The 17,001-nt window shown below is 41.8% G+C and overlaps 1 long non-coding RNA gene across 1 annotated transcript in view; it reads right to left on the reverse strand.

Moving 5' to 3' along the window:
- Nucleotides 1-17,001, reverse strand: part of LOC311442092 — a 146,418-nt gene that overhangs the window by 111,789 nt on the left and 17,628 nt on the right. The window contains exon 3 of the long non-coding RNA XR_014696442.1: nt 9,518-9,765. This is a non-coding gene — a long non-coding RNA (uncharacterized lncRNA). The remainder of the gene's footprint in view (nt 1-9,517; nt 9,766-17,001) is intronic.

Raw genomic sequence — 17,001 nt, forward strand, 5'->3', positions numbered from 1 at the left:
GTGAGCTCCCCCCTCCAACACACGCTCTGCCAGCAGTTGTCTTCCTGACAGACACACGAGCAAACCCCGCTCAGGCTGACAGCTCATAGCAGCAAACACACTAAATTGGCCTCCCCCTTTGGCTTTCCACTGGAAAACTCACCCGTGCAGTCGAACCCACCATTGCCACTTACTTTACTCACTTTCTTGCGGCACAGTCAGATTCCAGCTCTGTTTGATCCACAGTTCACTTTATAGGCATCTAGTGTTTTAATAGGCTCTTCTTGGCATCTTCTCACTTTGGAAGCAGCTACCTCATCCTCGTACTTTGTGATACACATTCAGTGGTTTTGTGCCTTTGTTCTCTTTTACATCTTTAAATCCTCATATTGTGTTATGCCAACACACCGTAAAGTAAGGAATCAAAGCCATCATTCAATGCAGGGAATTTTTTCATTTGTCTTTCTGTTCCTCATCTTTCATTAATGATGCACAAAGTCTTATCTTCTGCTTTCTTAATCCTTTACCCTTCTCTACCCTTTCTACTTTGTGATGTACATGGACTTTTGTGTTACAAACTCTTCAAAGACATCATTACTCTTTACATTTTTATGCACTGAAATATCTTTGTAATCTATGATCAAAGACTTGCTATATCTGGCTGCATTCATTTTCTTTATTTACTCTTCCTATGTCAGCCATTTTTATTTACATTAATTTTGCTATGATGTTGTGCTTCCTGAGCCATCAAATCAGGAAGACCAGGCAATCCCAAGCCATGTTAGCCAACATACATTAAGCAATACCAACAAGCCAGACATGAACATAATAGATGAGGTGGTCACATAGTCTTGAAACAGCTAAGCTCCTACTATGTTAATTCTTATTTCCCTTAGGGTGACTAGCTGGTGACCCCAGATCACCACCCATATCCCTGTGAGCTTTCCTCAGAGCCCATTCAGCTGAATCATCCTAATCCCTACCGCACTCTGGATGCAACTCCTATGGTATATGCAGTCAAAACGTGGATGCTTACACCACCACAAAGATATTTATGCACGTAGCATGTTCCCAGAGCAGTACCACATGAATTATGGCATTATACTGTGGATGAACACATTTTTAATCACCGAATTTTCTCCATCAGTATTTTCGGTTTTGGTGCTTGTGTGAACGAAGACCGAACACAAATTACCATTTGGTCTAATCAAGTACACGGATGATCACCATTACTCCACAACTAGACTACGAGGTCCAAGGAGTGCAGATTGGTAGTTTTTTGTTTTTTTTTTTAAGCCAGCAAGATATTGAACTCCCTTTGTAGCTTTAAACCATACACTTTCTTTTTGATTATTTTTTTTTTATATATATTTGTTCTCCTGTAATCCATTTCTGACCTATTCCTTTTCTTTTTTTTTTTCCTTATTTTTAAATTTCCTTAGCTTTTCATTTCACAAAGCTAAAATTTCCACTTACCCCATGATTGCCTCCACATTCATGCATTAACCTTGGATACTGAACAAACTTGATCATAAAAGCTTTCTGAGCACAACATTTCATTTGAAAACATGCATCTATGCTCTGAAACATTTTTCAGCTCTTAGATGTTGTATTATGTAGCCATTTGATTTCAGGGTGGAGGTTACTGTGCTACTTACATGCCTTCTACATCAATATATCTGGTTTAAACAGGTTTTGTTTGGTTTTGTGTTTGATTTTTTTTTAATTTTTTTTTTGTTGTTAGGTTTGGAGTTTTTTTTGTGGGTAGGCTGCTTGGACAGTGGATGACTGAAATGCAGTTGTACAGGTAACCAGCACTGCAAGTAATGCACCAAAATAAATTGTTTTATAAGTAAGGTGGAAGTGTTGCACAAATGTTATTAAACTGCAATTTACAACTATTTTTTAAAAGCCCATATAAGAAAGCACACATTTATTTAGCATCAGGACTGCATTATCGAATCTCAGGAACATCAAAATAAAATATGCCTAAAGAATCAGCAGGCACGTCGATGAAAATATGCATCTGTATGCTTTCAGCCTAAAAATATGAACTACAGAACTCAACAACCATATCCAAACTACTGTGAAACAGGTCTTTTGAAGATTTTCTATCACTAACTGGCAGGTTCAACAGCTGCTAATTTTAGCAGCATTTGTTCTACATTGTTTGTGATTCTGTTGTTTTTTAATGTGATTCCATGCGTTTATAAAGCAACAGAGAATATTAGCTATACGCTGCCTTGCTCCATCCAGGCATTTAGTAGCACACAACGCTTGGTTTTATGTCTTATTTGACTCCTCTATAGCCTGGCTTCCCCACAGAACCTAATCCAGGTTTAGAATTATTTTAAACTACTCTACCGAAGTCCTTCTTAATTTTGTTTCATAGCAAGTTTGTCACCAGCCTAGCAAGGCAGTCACTTTTGTTTGCAAAAGCACACTCCTACCAGCAAGAGGAAATACTGCTCTGAAAATCTCTGCAGACTACAGATACTTTACAGGGCACCTGAATGTGTCCCTCACATGCCAGTGCAGAGGTATTTCATCCCTGAAGACCAGCAAAAACTGACTAAGTAGGTATTTATACCCTGATATAGCGGGAGCCATTAAAAAGCTGACAACTGCTACACCAAACAGAAAATGCAGCAAAACGCCCTGGTAAATTTAATTACTGCAAGTAATAAATGTGCAGGTTTTATTGGTATTCCCCATCTGCAGCTCTGCAAACTCTGTGAACAGCAATACTTTAAGCCTGGCATCACGTCTTGGAAGCGCCAACCCCGCTGCAGAGGGTCAGGAGCTCGCTAGAGATGCCACAGAGATGCTACAGAGATGCTACCCCTGGAAAGGAGGAAACGGTGATCAATTGTGGGCTGCTGCAGTGAGACAGCACCTTCTGTCAACATCAGGCTGCGGATCAATATCCCTGGACATAACCCTCATGCTCATTCAGCTCTTTAGGAACAAAGAAGAATGACATATATACGGGATAAAGTTTTTCTTGCCTAATGTAACGCTATGGATGACCACAAGATCAGCCAGTTGAGTCAGGCAAAAACATTAACAACCTGCATAAACGGTAAGTCTAGCTTTAAAGTGGTAGAAAAACAAACAAACAAAAAAATAATAATTTATCTCCTTTATGCATTAAAAACAACAGTACTCAACTCTTGCAGAAGGGATGGAAGTGTATCCTGTCAAACTGGAGCACTGACAGGACCAATACTCTTTTAAAGCAGAGTGAGACATCAGTCTTTGGAGTTAACATCTCACAAGTCAAGTTCTGCCCCGGGACAGCAGGCGAAGTGCAGTGGGAGCACTCTATATGCTTTTTATGGAGAGGAAAAAAAAAAAAAAAAAAATCAGCTCCAAAGAAAGGAATTCAACCAGTCGTCACTGATGCTGGGCCAAAAAAGCTTTCTGGCTGCAGCATTCTTCTCTGCAAGGTCAGAGGTGAGCACGATACCTTTATTATTGCTCATAGCTCATTTTCCTTGAATCATGTACGAATACAATCCAAGAAGCTAATTAAAGACATAAAACTTCTCTGGGATTGGATTAAGGGTTGTCACTTTGTTCTTTACTGTAGAGGGATAATTTTTTACAGCTTGAAGCGAAGTTACATATTTTCACAAGACAATGCAGAACGAAAAAGGGAAACAAAGAAATACACACTTTACCGAAAGCCAATAAAAGGGAGACAGATTAGCTCTCAATCACACAGAAATGGGTCAAAGTAGTAAATCTAACTCTGCAGATCTATAAAGGAAAGATCCATCTTTGTCTCTGCGGTTTAAGTAAAAGTTTGACAAGAAAGTTAATAATGTGAAAAAAGGAAGGAGGATTTATAAAAATCTTTTTGCAAAAGTAAATAATTGAAACAAGCTGCAGACCTCAGGAATTATTGTGGCTCTGCTTCAGCATGGAAAAACCATGCCTGAATTTTGTATGGTATGCAGAATGCCCCTAAATGCCAAATGCTTCAGAAAGCCAACTGGCATGAAGATGCAGCAACTTCAGAAGCTCCATGACGTTACAAATATTTGTCAGAATTTTCCTTCAGCCCTTCCACACCTCTGCACTCATGCAGAGCCGGGGTAACATGGTGCAGAGTGTTTTGTAAGCACAAGACTTCGAGCCCAACACCTCCCTATGAATTTCCTCTCCCTTGACTGCCTTGTAGCACCTGAACCACACCACACGCTTCTCTAACGTATTTAATTAAACCTCGCTCTCCCTTCTTTACACAAGACTGATGATGGGAGGGAATTTGCTGAGAAAGATCAAGCCGTGCTCCGAAGTGACAACCTTTCCTAGGAGAAGCCCCAGGCACACATCCCAAAGAACAAAGTCTCCGAGAAAATAACCGTGGCTTAGGTAATAAAGCAAATTTCATTCTGCTGTACTCAGGTGGTCATTTCCTTCTGCAACTGCAGTGCGGAAAGGTTTATTTCTGGCCCTGTCACAGAAGCAATTTCCATAAAAATCTTTCAAAAATGTCTTCTCTCACCTTAAACCCAGGCTGCTCAGCATTCAGAAACTCAAATGCAAGACAAAAAAAAAAAAAAAAAAAAAAATCTCACGCACTCGAGAGTTAAACCGACTGTTCATGGAAGGAATTATCCTCTGTGGGCAGCCTGGTAGAAGCTTTGAAGTTGGGAAAGCAACCGGTTTCCTAGCACCAGCTGGACTTTTTTTAGCCAGCAAATTTGCAGCTAATTCAGTAGTTCAAGACATCAGCAAGAGCTTCATGTTTCTTGCTTTCCCTCTGGCACATCACAATTTTTTCCACTTTTGTGCTAAAGGTCCCAGGTTTGCTACCATGCCCACAGCCCACACCAGGTTTGTGGCGTGGCTTTACCATGTGAGAGTCAGACTTTTTCTGGCATCTTCTGGACTGGTTTTAAGGGATCAAATGGTCTACTTCAGTCCCAAGTTTTTACCAACGTTTTATCACCGCCAGTTATATCACTGCATACCCCTACTTTTCCAGCAGGATAATGAATATCTGCATTCCTCAGCTGCGAGTGACTGGCAAATCGTCCCAGCTTCTGCTGTTGCAGCTTTATTTTCCCACCTTGGTTAACTGAGCCTTATTTCCTCAATCTGCTTAGCGAGATACCTGATTCCCCAGAATCCTAAATTGTTGCTCAGAAATGAGTGCAGATTATTTGGCCTGTCTACTTATCAGCTTTCAAATGCTAATCTGAAGTGATGACTACCTCACGTTTTTATGTTTTGTCTTAGCCAGGATTGTAATTTCAAATATTATCTGATTATATACCTCCCCTGACGAGTTCAAAAGAAACAAAAGGCAGTAACTAAGACGCAAGCTTTAATTGCAGGAAGAAGAAAAGGCTCTGCACAAGGTTCATGTGGCAAAATCAGCAACAAATGTCATTTTGTCACGAAATAGGTTGTCACGTCAAAGAGTGTGTGCAAATGAGGGCTGAGCATCTTCCAGAGCAAGAAAGCACTTGCACACTGGCTGAGAGATCCTGAACTTGTTATAAAGAACTGAAATACACACAAAAAAAATAGCACTCATTACTGGAACGCCGGGTATTCACAAGACAAGCAGGGAAAAGAAGTTGGGAAAGGTAGAGGAGGTAGGGAAATGTCAGGTAAAAAAGGTCAAAGACTGAAGCTGTTTGGATCCAAGTCACTGGAGAAAAAATAGTAAGATTGGATATTCTGAAAGCCTGCTTTAGAACCCAATATCATTTTAAATGTACATTCATTCCCAAATTAATGTTCAGTATTAGGTTTAATTTTATCCGTGACTTTTGTTACTATGGAATACCAATCTCCTGGCACAGGAAAAAACGTTCTGCTAACAGTACTTGTTTACGTTAAGCTCGATAGCAAACATATTTCAAACACCGCTGCTGAACCAAAAATTGGTGATGGATGTTATTTTAGATGTCTGAGAAAGATACTCTGGATCAAGAGAGATACAAACCAACTGCAGAGAGTAACAGGAGCGCAATGAGGCTAATCGGAGATTCACAAAGCATGACATGAAGATTAAAAACATTTAGAGCCGTGTGCCCTAAAGAGAAGGCAGCTCACGGGGAGGACCTCAAAGTCTTCATGAGGGGAACATAATCTTTTTTTCATACCTGTGACGGATAAGACAAGTTGCTCAGTTTTTTGGACTCGTTACAAAAAGATAGATGTTGGGAAAACGTTAAGAAAATCTTTCTAATGGCAAGGATGAGGAAGCAGAATAGATTAGCTGAGTCTCTAACATTGGAGATCTTTCAGAACGCGTTGAATAAATATATGATATGATTAATATACCTTTGATCCTGCCATGGGGCTGATGAGTTACATGACCTCTCCAACACCCTTCCAGAGTATTCTACCATAGTTCTCTCACGCAGTTGCTCAAAAACATAGGAACCAAGCTGATAACCAAAAATGCTGTTTCCAAGATTATTATTATTATTAATTTAGGAACTTGTAACCAATACAAGATAAATCTCATTTTCAGGTACCACAAAGCTGCTGGTTTCCCTGCTCTAGTTATCACCATCTTTAAGTAGCTGGGAACATACACAGAATTTGGGGTAATTTCCATTATTTGGTTTGCAAGCCAGTTCTGAAGGGTGGTTGATTAATTCCACTGGAAACGTGCTAAGGGGCATTTCAGCAAAGATGTTTCTGTTACAATTACCCTTGAAACGTAGAGATCTTTAAATATTTCAAGCTATCCACTTCAAAGCCTTTATTTCTGCAGAGGCAATAAAGGTCAAACATAGCTTGATACATAAACCAGGATATCCCTGAGAAACAAACAAAGGGTTTCGACATCATTTTGGAGGAGATCTTGCGTTTAAATTCTCCAAGTCATTTTCTGGGAAGGCTCCTAAATCATTCATACTTAGTATCTGGTTGAGTTAATTCTCACCTTTAATGCAACCAGAAGGCTCCCATGAACCAGCTTACTGATAAATAGAATGTCCAGCATTTCCAAAATCTAGTTCATGGCAGTAAGAAGATTTAATATCTTTTCAATAAAGATTATCTCCACTTATGGGAGTCATTTGTTCTAGAGGAGTATTTTAAAAAATGCTGGCAATGACTTTAAAGAATCTATACTAATGATTCTTGCCCAGTATATTCTGAACACCTGCGCTTCTGCACATCTGCAGTTTGAACTCTGTTAATAAATCTTCCAGGCACTAGGAAGAGAGGGCTTTTATAGTAACTTAAATCAATGGCCATTTTGACTTAAATATATTCTATTTGGGGCACTGTCAAGAGGATTTTGAGTTTTGATTGTTAAGTATGGCTAGAACTGACTTACATTATGACAAACCATGAGGGCGCTTCACGTTCAGCCAAATCAAAGCGTCCTCTTGCTCCAGAGATGTATATTACATTTCGAGATCTCTCTATCTTGTGTAGCATATAGTTGCCTCTCCACTACCTCGACCCCCAAGCAAAAATATAACAGAGCTGAGTTGTCTGCAAGCTTTCAAAACTCATGACTGAAGAGTAGAAGATGAAAAGCTGTCTGCATCATGCCCCACGCTCTGCTAGAGGTTAGGACTAGGTTCTGTCTCCAAGCCTGTGAACTGAGCTCCATTTACTCAGCATCACTCAGTTTTTCTGTGAACCTATTTACAATGTGATCTGTTTTGATCACACGAGTAAATCATCTAGATACCATGTAAATGAAATTAAAGCTTCAGCTTTAATCAAAGCAATCCTTTTTCATGTTGTAAGTTGCGTACTTTGATCTCATTGGAGCCCAAGCTTTAATCCTTAGGGCCACATCACCATGAGCAGTACCTGGTTCTGCTCACCTGTTAACCGATAACTCCTGAAGCACCAAAACCACATTTGACTTTTTTCCCATTCTGGTCACTACTCCCTGAATCATATGACAAACTGTGAGAGCAAAGACATGCTGTGCCCTGGGGCTTTCTGGACATGCCTGGGGACAGAGCGTCAGAGGGAGATGCACACAAAGCACCAGGTTGGGCAGTCCAGGAGCAGCAGTGAGAGACTGCAGCACAGCAGAGCCTTTCCATCACCTTGGCAAAGGACTCTTCTAGAGGCAAGGGAAAACCCTGAGCTTGAAACTATGCTTCCAGAGGAAAACAAGCCCCACGGGAAAAGATTTCCAATTCCCTGACAGAGGAAGGAGCAGAAAGAGTATTTGTCAAACAAACAGACAAAAAAAACTATAAACAACAACCATAAGAAAACTGTCTCTTTTTAGGATGCTCACTTTAGGACTCTACATGTCATTTGATCTCCCCATATCAACTGTCTATGTTGGTGAGGAAAAACTGCCACAAATGAATTTTAAAGGATCTGGCATTTCACAACTATTTGAGATTTGCAATAAAGGTAAGTGTTGCAAAACAAGATGCCGGTAGCTTTTACAAGAATCAGCTGAAGCAGCAATGGCAAAAGTTCACGTTAAAAATTCAGTTCTTGCATCATTAGAAGAAACTGGACAGTGAAAAGTATTGACTAGTGTTGTACAGTGACAGAGGTAGATAAAAATCTTCTCCCAGATCCTAGTTTTACAGCTTATTTTACCCTGCATTGCTCAACAGAAGGGAACGGTCACGTAAGCTGCTTTCCTGAGCAGTTTGTTGACTACCTGCTCTGTAAACAGCTGTTAACGCTGGGTAGCAGCTTTACCACTTCAATACACTGCTACAGGTTTCGTCTTCGTTACAAATCCCTTTCAGAAAGGGAATGAAAGAGGTTATTACCTTCACTAGCTCACTTACCTTGCTAAGATACTGCACTTTGTGTTTTTCGTCCTCTCTCCAAGAAGAAAAACGTCGTGAAACAATAACCATCCAAGTTCTTCAGAGTATGTGTGAATTTGCATTATGGTTAACTTTTGCTCTAGTTAGGATTTTCAACACAGCACTGCACTACACACCTCATGGACTAAAATTATGCTTTTGAGGCTACTTTAGCTATCATTTAAATATGCATTGATTTTTTATTTATTTTAAAGAGATGCATTATTAATTAACAGCAGAACAAAGAAGCTTCCCTGGAATTAATCCAGTCTGTCACTGAAAAGCACAGGCAGGATGCCATCCTGAACAAAACCACTTAGTAGCCAAAGGGCAAGACTCCACACAGCAAGCTCAATGGCCAGCCTTTCAAGAAAAGTCTATTAGGACAAAATCTCTTCTGTCTGCAGCTTATGTTGGGCACAACAGAGTAATCCAGTGACTGGACTGGGGATGGGTAACACTCAGCTTAGTTAAAAGCTGCACAAGTTAAAAGCAGCACAAGGACTGCTTGTATGATTGCCCAAGCAAGTTCTATCCTTTCCTCTTCTCCCATCCAAACCACTGATTTCTTTTGAGAGATTCACGGCTCACAGTGACACCAGAAGAACTAGTAAATACCACCCAACATCACCATTCTAGTTCAACAGCAGAATGATGTTACTACTTGAAATATCAAATCCATGGTCCAATTTGAGATGTTGAAAAAAGAACAGTGTCTGTGAATTTAACGACTTCATCATAAACTTGCTCACACTTACGTTGTAAGTCCCACTCTGATCTTGCTGGCCGAGTGCATGTGTGCACCACAGAGCTGGAAACCAGGAGTACTCAGCTCAGTAGAGAACTGATGTGTTTAAAGATGCTTTCTTATTTGTAGAGGCAAAGACTGCCTTCAGTGCAAATTAACACAATCTGCATGCCATTCGGGCTTGTGCTTGCTGACAACACCAGGACAACAGTCAGGGATGCAGAGAGAAGTTTTTTTCAGAGAAAACTCAGCGTGGTCCTGCAAATGAATGACGGAAAGGACAGTTAGCATAGTAGCCAATGGAGAAGTACTTCACCCTTCTTTAGGATATTACATTGTTTTTTACATTTAAACACGTGTAAAACAACAGTCACTTATTTTTTTGCACGAGCATAAATGAGAATGCACGTTTCAGTTAATGGAGCATGAGCCACAGGTTGCTCAATAGAGCAGAAAGCAGAAGCCTATTAGAAAATTGTGCCTTGTCTGTTTGCACAAGACAGCTGGCAGACCAGAATCAGCCAAAAAGTTGTGACAGAGCAACCCAAACACACACCTCCAGCCCCACTTCAGAGCACCTGAGCACAACTGTTGCTCACGACGCAGAAACAACTAGTTATTAACACCACTTATTTTGAAGGGTGCCTCGTGCTCATGCACAAATCAGGCAGGCACAGCTAAGCAGCCGCTGCGCACCAGCCATCTAGGTGCGTGGTTTTCAGCTATTAGAAACAAGGGAACACGACTTGGCCCCACTGGCAATGAACGAGCATCAGCTCACTCAGATTGCAAGTCACTCCAAAGACCAAGTGAGTCTGCCCACAGCCTCAGATGCCTACACGTGGCTGATACTAGCCAGCTTCTCTCTTAAAACCCATCACTATTCCAGAGAATTCGGGAGTTTACCACCCAATTTACCCACCACATCAGATGCCGGTGATGAAGAGCAGGCTGCACTCCAGATAAACATTTCCATGTGCAAGCCTCTAACTTATGCTTCCAGCTGACTGGCCCACACAGAATCCAGACTCTCAGATGTGCTCTACAAACGCATTTGGATGCCACATCACTTTCTGACAGGTGTTGGAAGTAATTCAGGAAAGCTGCATTAATGCAACTTTAAAGCAAGAGGACCCCAGGCTAAATAGAAAAAAAAAAATCCAGAGGGAAGTACATACAAATTGACAGGGCTCTTATGTCAGGCTGGTCATTTTGCCTTTTCTCCTCTTCCTTTTTACTTTTCCCTTCCCGAGGGGCCCAGGCATTAGGCTGAGCACAGAACTGTCAGTTCAGATTTTCAGCCTTAGGAGATGGATTTCCCCTATGACATGAGTCACACTCGTACTAACCTTTTGCAATTGTATATGTGTAGTTAATCATATGCAGCCACACTGAACCTGATTGTTAACAGGCTGAGTAAATATAACTACACCCTCGTTATCTTGTTTAAAGGTAGAAAGACTAATTTGAATTCTAACTGGAAATACTGATTCAATGAATAAGCCTGAAATGTAGTGGTTTTCAATTACACTAAGAAATTGGTCTTTTGAATTTCCAAATTATGCAAGGCAAAGCAGGTTCAATTTAATCTATACACGGGGATATATTTGCCATCTTCATAGCGCAGCATGTCAGTGGTGATAGCTAAGAGGCAAATAAGGATCTGTAACGTTGGCTGTTGGTGCCCTCCAGGGGCCAGGCCGAGTATAGCTTCCAGCCAAAATAATTTTTGAGGATTCCAGCATATACGATAAATATTGCATATCAGCCTGCTTTAAAAGCCTGTTACTGCCATTATTCACTTTCTCTCAGAGGACAAATTCCCTCCACGGTCCCACAGACACCGGAATGCTTAATCAAACAGGAGCAATTAAGGGAGATATGTATCTATATTTAACTACTCCCATTCCCCTTGCCTAGATTCCTATGAAAATAAGGCTTAGATATGACCATGGCGTGCATCAGTCCATCCTCTTCCCCAAACCTGGAAGCCTTTCCCTGGATTCCAGTAAGCCTGGGGGCAAGTAGAGATTGTGAATATTCTCCGTGCTGACAGGACGCATGAAAACAGGCATCGGGAAATGAAAGCAGACTGCCTCGATGCCCCACGTACTGGGAGGCTCAGTCCTTATACCCACTACAGGCTGAACCTTAGGGTGCAAAATCCCAAGGGAACTCAAGCTTGTAACTTCTATCTGTGGCATGAGCTATTACTTCTGCCCATTGTTGGCTGCAGGCTTGCTTCAGTTTTATGTCAAACAACTGATACCCTCCAGTGTGCTTTGCAACAAGACAGGTGAATCCTTTTCCCTTATAGATTGCAGATTGGTTCCTTTAAATGTAGGGATTATTGATTTCATTTTTTTTTCCCTTGCCATTCCACACCATAGCTGGCACAAAGCTAGACTTCAGAAAGGGGAAGGAAAAAGCAGGACTATCAGAGTAAGGACAGAATAAGTCCACACAAGTCCAGAAGATAAACTGTACATCCTATTCATAACACAGCTCCAGCAGACATCCCTCTGATCCAGGATTTTCCTGGGATTAGCAGAACACTTCACTGCCTCTCTGCACACCATTCAGTAACCGCAGGACAGCGTGACAGAGGAGATGCATCATCAGGGCATAGTTACACTAGAGTTTCTCCTACGTAACATGTTATAAGGATTCCCATACATCATGAAAGCACGCTGCCAGAACAAGGTTTTCTTTAATTTCCAGTCTCATGTGCAATAGTAACTACTCCTTAAAGATACCCTTTCTGCAAAATTAGGGCTCAAACCCTTGGTATACCACACGTGTCTGCACCATATTAAAGCCATATTCTCCCTTCCCACCCTCACAGCATAAGTTATCCAATAAAAGAAGTCTTCGCTGCAGACTGCTCCTCTTCCACTGAAGCAGGTAGTGCACAACTGTTATGTTTCCAATGTTGAATTTTGAGTACCTGCTAAGACTTTTCAGCCTGCTGTGCATGAGTACTTAAACAAAAAGATTAGATTTCCTTACGGGCATAAGCAGGCAGGACTGTGCTGGACTCTGACTACCTAGCAAGGCAGCACATGCCTAGCTCTGCGCCCTGTGCTTTCTTCCCCAGAAAGCCCAGCGCTAAGCTCTAGGCCCAGCTGCTGCTGACCAGCCAACTCCTTACTTGGGGCTGCTGAGACTTCCAGAGCCAGCACTGCTGAAGGAAGTTCTACCATGCAAGGTGCCCGAAGCAGCCTCTGACTATAGCTGCTTAAAGTCCATGTCACCTTCCCCTGCACACAGGTCTCTGGTCACGCCAAGAACTGAGGCTTTGAAGATGAGGAGAAGCCAAAAAGTCTTTGCCAGAATAAATACCAGATAATTGTTCTGATTCTTCTTCCTTCTGCCAGTTACAAGTGGAAATCAAGCCTGCAGAGCTAGTGCAGATCATCTTTATGCAATTACGATTTATGATGAACTATCCAGCCTCAGCAGCACTCCCCAAGCTCCAGCACAACGATTCTAAATGGAAGACCTGTAGCAGCAATGACACAATGTCAATTCCCAGTATTTAACATGCCCACAAGCTAGAATGTACACTCCTGGTTTGCTGCTACATTTGACCACATAGCTCATGGATGAAAAATTACTTCAGAAATCGGAATGGCAGGTAATTAGCAACACATGCTGTCTTCCATTGCTATGTTTTGTTCTCCTTAATTCATTTCCATCCATGTTCTCTCATTGTTTTCAGGGTTTATTTGTAGGCAGCTCCAAACTTGAAAAGCAACTTTGCTACTGGCAACACTACTACATTATTTTTGCAACGTGACAAGTTTGGAGTTCAGACTGAGCGTAGTCACAAACAGCTGAAAAATGTGACAATGGACAGTCAGAAACCTGAGCAGATTTCCTAACCTTAGTACCAGTTCAACCTTTGTGGAAGTGCAGCTCTGTCTTTTTGCCTCCCAGGCATACTGGGAGACATCAGACTTGAGAGAAGAGCATCAGGTAATACATAAACCAATACACCAAAGTATCTGACTTCTGGCCCATGGGGGACCTTAGACCTAGGGCTGCATGTGCTTTTTGTGAAGGCAACAAAAAGGAAAATCATACTCCACTGAGCCTGCCTCATCTGAGCCTATTCACTTACTTCTAGTCAAGATTAACACAGAAGTTCTGGAAGAGTGATCTCTAGCATATTTCATGCCTTTCACTTGCTGAAGAAAGAACTGAGCATATGTATCTTGATCACCTACAAACCAATGTGAGGGGCAGTTCAGCAGCTTTGCCTGTGCTGGACACTTGAGAACTGCACCCTCTCTCCAGCACCTGCAGGTGGCACGGTTTTCTTGCCTATTTCTAATCTATGCTCTATAATCACATTCCAGGGGGAAAAAAAATGTTCTAGATGAAAAGGGGTTTCAAAGATTAAGTACTGATTTATGATTTATTTTGTTCAAAGCCATCAATTTAAACAATTGCTTTATTTTCCACAGGCTGTGCTGGATTTGATTTAGAAAACATTGACAAGAAAAGATTAATGCTGGAGAGCAGAAAATGAATTAGAGGAGATTGACAATGAAATCCACAACACTGAGCTCTGAGCTGCACAATATGAAGGCTCATGAAAGCACGACTCATATTGATCATAACAGTAGCAAACATCTTCAAATAATGAAGCAGTGCCCATCTTTGGAATTAAAGTTCAGCTGGTATTTCTACCTAGATAGTATTTCACTACAAAGCTTTTGCAGAATGACTAATCTTTTCTTACAACAAAATATTTTTTATCTCTAGTGCCAGGTTCTCAAACAGTGCTGACGTAGTCACCCATGCTCCCCCACCTCCAGGTGAAAGAAATTGAAAATCAGTATTTTGGGTGGCTGAAATGGTGCGCGGTCAGCTTGAAACAGCTTTTAAAGTTTTTTATCCACCTTCAGGAAATCAGAATTTGTATCATGTCTTTCTTCACACACCAGCGATTTCAGAAAATTTAGTCCAACATGCAGTGAGGTCTCTGATGTTAGCATGCTGACAGAACCAAGGACTTCACACTAAGCTATCCAACTTGCCATTAGTTTTACACATAGTCCCATGCACTTTGGCTTGAGCCAGACCCACTGTAGCTAGCTACCTGCCACAGATTAAATGTTAGAAATCTCACAGAGAACGTTAAAAACAGCAAAAATAAAAGTAGAAAGTACCCCCATAGCTAGTACAGACTGAGGTGCGTACACACCAGAGTGCTGATGTGTATCCAACTACTTCAGATCTACCAGAGATGATCACAGCTGCATGTGCCAACACAGAGCAAGCAAGGCAGCAAGAAGTCACCAAAAAGAGACAACCAACACCAAATAGGAGAGAAGCTGACTGAAATTTCACAGCATTTTTGCATTTTACCTCAGCGCACATCTCCATCCCTGCGGCCTGCCACAGCCCAGAAAACAGGCCCCAGCGCACTTCACCACAAACTAGCCACTGATCCTTAGGTTTCAAAAATAAAAATAATAATTAAAAAAAAAAAAAAAAAGTATTGCACAGCTCTTGGAGGACTCCCCCCACAAGAAGTCACACAGACTGACAATTTTAGGGTGAAAAATCATCCTTGGCCCAGTGGCACCACTCCTTCGGTCCATGGCGCACTTCGTAGGGCCTGGAGATCCTGCACGGATCCCTCTCCACCAAGCAGCACGCGGCTCCAAAGCAGATTAGGCCCAAGCAGTTATTGAGTGACTTGGAACAAAACACGGGCTAGTGAGAAGTACATGGGGTAGTTTAAGATGCCATACACCACTGGCCTAGCAGAGGAGTTGATTTAATGTACATTTAGCTTGATGTTGTTGATGAAAAGAGTCCCTTTTTCTTAATGCCCAACAGTTTGTTTCTGCCTTTCATCCTGTGCCATTTCAAGTGTTGGCAAATTTTTGTCACAGATAGGATCTCCAAAGTGATCCAACTAGGAAAAAAATTAAGAAAACAACCTTGTTTCAAGTCATGTCCTCAGACCATCAGCCATCACCTCAGGACCATCAGGATGCATCAGCCAGCAGAGCCAAGAGGGATGGGAGATGGGGCAGACAAGAAGAGCAGTCCCAGGCCCAGCACCCCCATGTCAACGTGTCTCAGACTCCTTGCAGTATCCCCTCTACCAGCCCCACAGCCTATCAGATATAGGATCTCACAGTCTTTACATTGAAAGTACCAGGATGTGGATTGAAGTAGGAAAATACACACAGATACGTTTATGCTTGGTTCGGCTGCCAAGCTGCCTCAAAATGGGAAAGAACATTTGAGGCCAAACCACTTAAATTAATAGCTTTGTAGCCAGCCTGCAATACCTTGGACACAGAACTGAGACATTCATAGCATGTGACAATATTTCAGTAATCATAACTGCTTTTGAAAAGCAAACTGCAGCTAATCAGGGTGGTCTTGTTTCTCTTAAGTACATTAAAAAGTTCTGAGTTCAAGCACTCGTTACATCAACACAGCACTTCTTAGGCTGACAGCATTAGACTGCATTGAAGGGCTTTTGAGATGCTGATACTCTGTCCTGCGGCCCTATTACCTCATTCAACAGCTAGAAATGGTAAGCTTCTCGTTTCTCTGCTCAGGGCCCCTTGCTGCTCTTCCCTGGCACAGAGTCTTGCTGAGCTTGGAAAGCAGACAACACATATTAGAAATTTTAATTCAGATTAGGTATTTTAGTGTGGCATAGGAGTTTCCCAGAGTTTTCCTCCTCATGCTTCTGGCTTCATTAATCAACTCAGCTCTGCCAAAGCATATTGTAGGAAGATGTCTGTAGCTACTGTGGTCTAGGACATAATCATACCTCAGCAATGAATGCTTACAAGCCCATGTCTTCTCCTTAAATGAGGACACAAGCAACCAAACTGCCTGGCATTCACACAATGCCGCAGTTAACTCCTCCAGCAAGAGGATGATTCTTGTACTCAACAGGGAGAAAAGCAAGGGAAGAGCTGGGAGAAGTGCTAGGAAAGATGCAGACCTTGAAAAGAGCTTGTTTCAGAGAGAGGACTCTGGCAGAGAAGCCATGGTAGCTACCAGAGTGCCAGCCTAGCTCAGCAGTGGAAGGGGAGATCCACCTACATCTCCAGCAGTTAGAAGTACAGTAAACATTTCAGTGTTGTGAGCAACATAGCAGGACTCAATTCTTCTCCATCTTACCAAGTTCTTCATACCTCTACGTTACAGATCACGCTGTGAGATAACTGCAGTCAAGCAGCAAAATCCTGCTGTGGTAACACAACGCACTTCGCTCCCCACCACTCCAGACGAGATGACGGCTCCCACATTGAAGGGATGTATGACAAAGTTTGCTGTCACAGAGCCATGGGGAGGAAATAACAGAATAAAAGCTGAGAAGCTCTTAAGATCAGCAGAATTTGAGCCAGAATAGCACAGTCGTCATTGCTCTGCTCTTAAAGAGCACCCACAACAGCACATCACAGCAAGCTATAAACACATGCCAGAAGCCTCCTCCCAAATATAATCCTT

Source organism: Aythya ferina (assembly GCF_964211825.1).
Source record: "Aythya ferina genome assembly, chromosome: 10".
Classification (NCBI taxonomy): domain Eukaryota; kingdom Metazoa; phylum Chordata; class Aves; order Anseriformes; family Anatidae; genus Aythya; species Aythya ferina.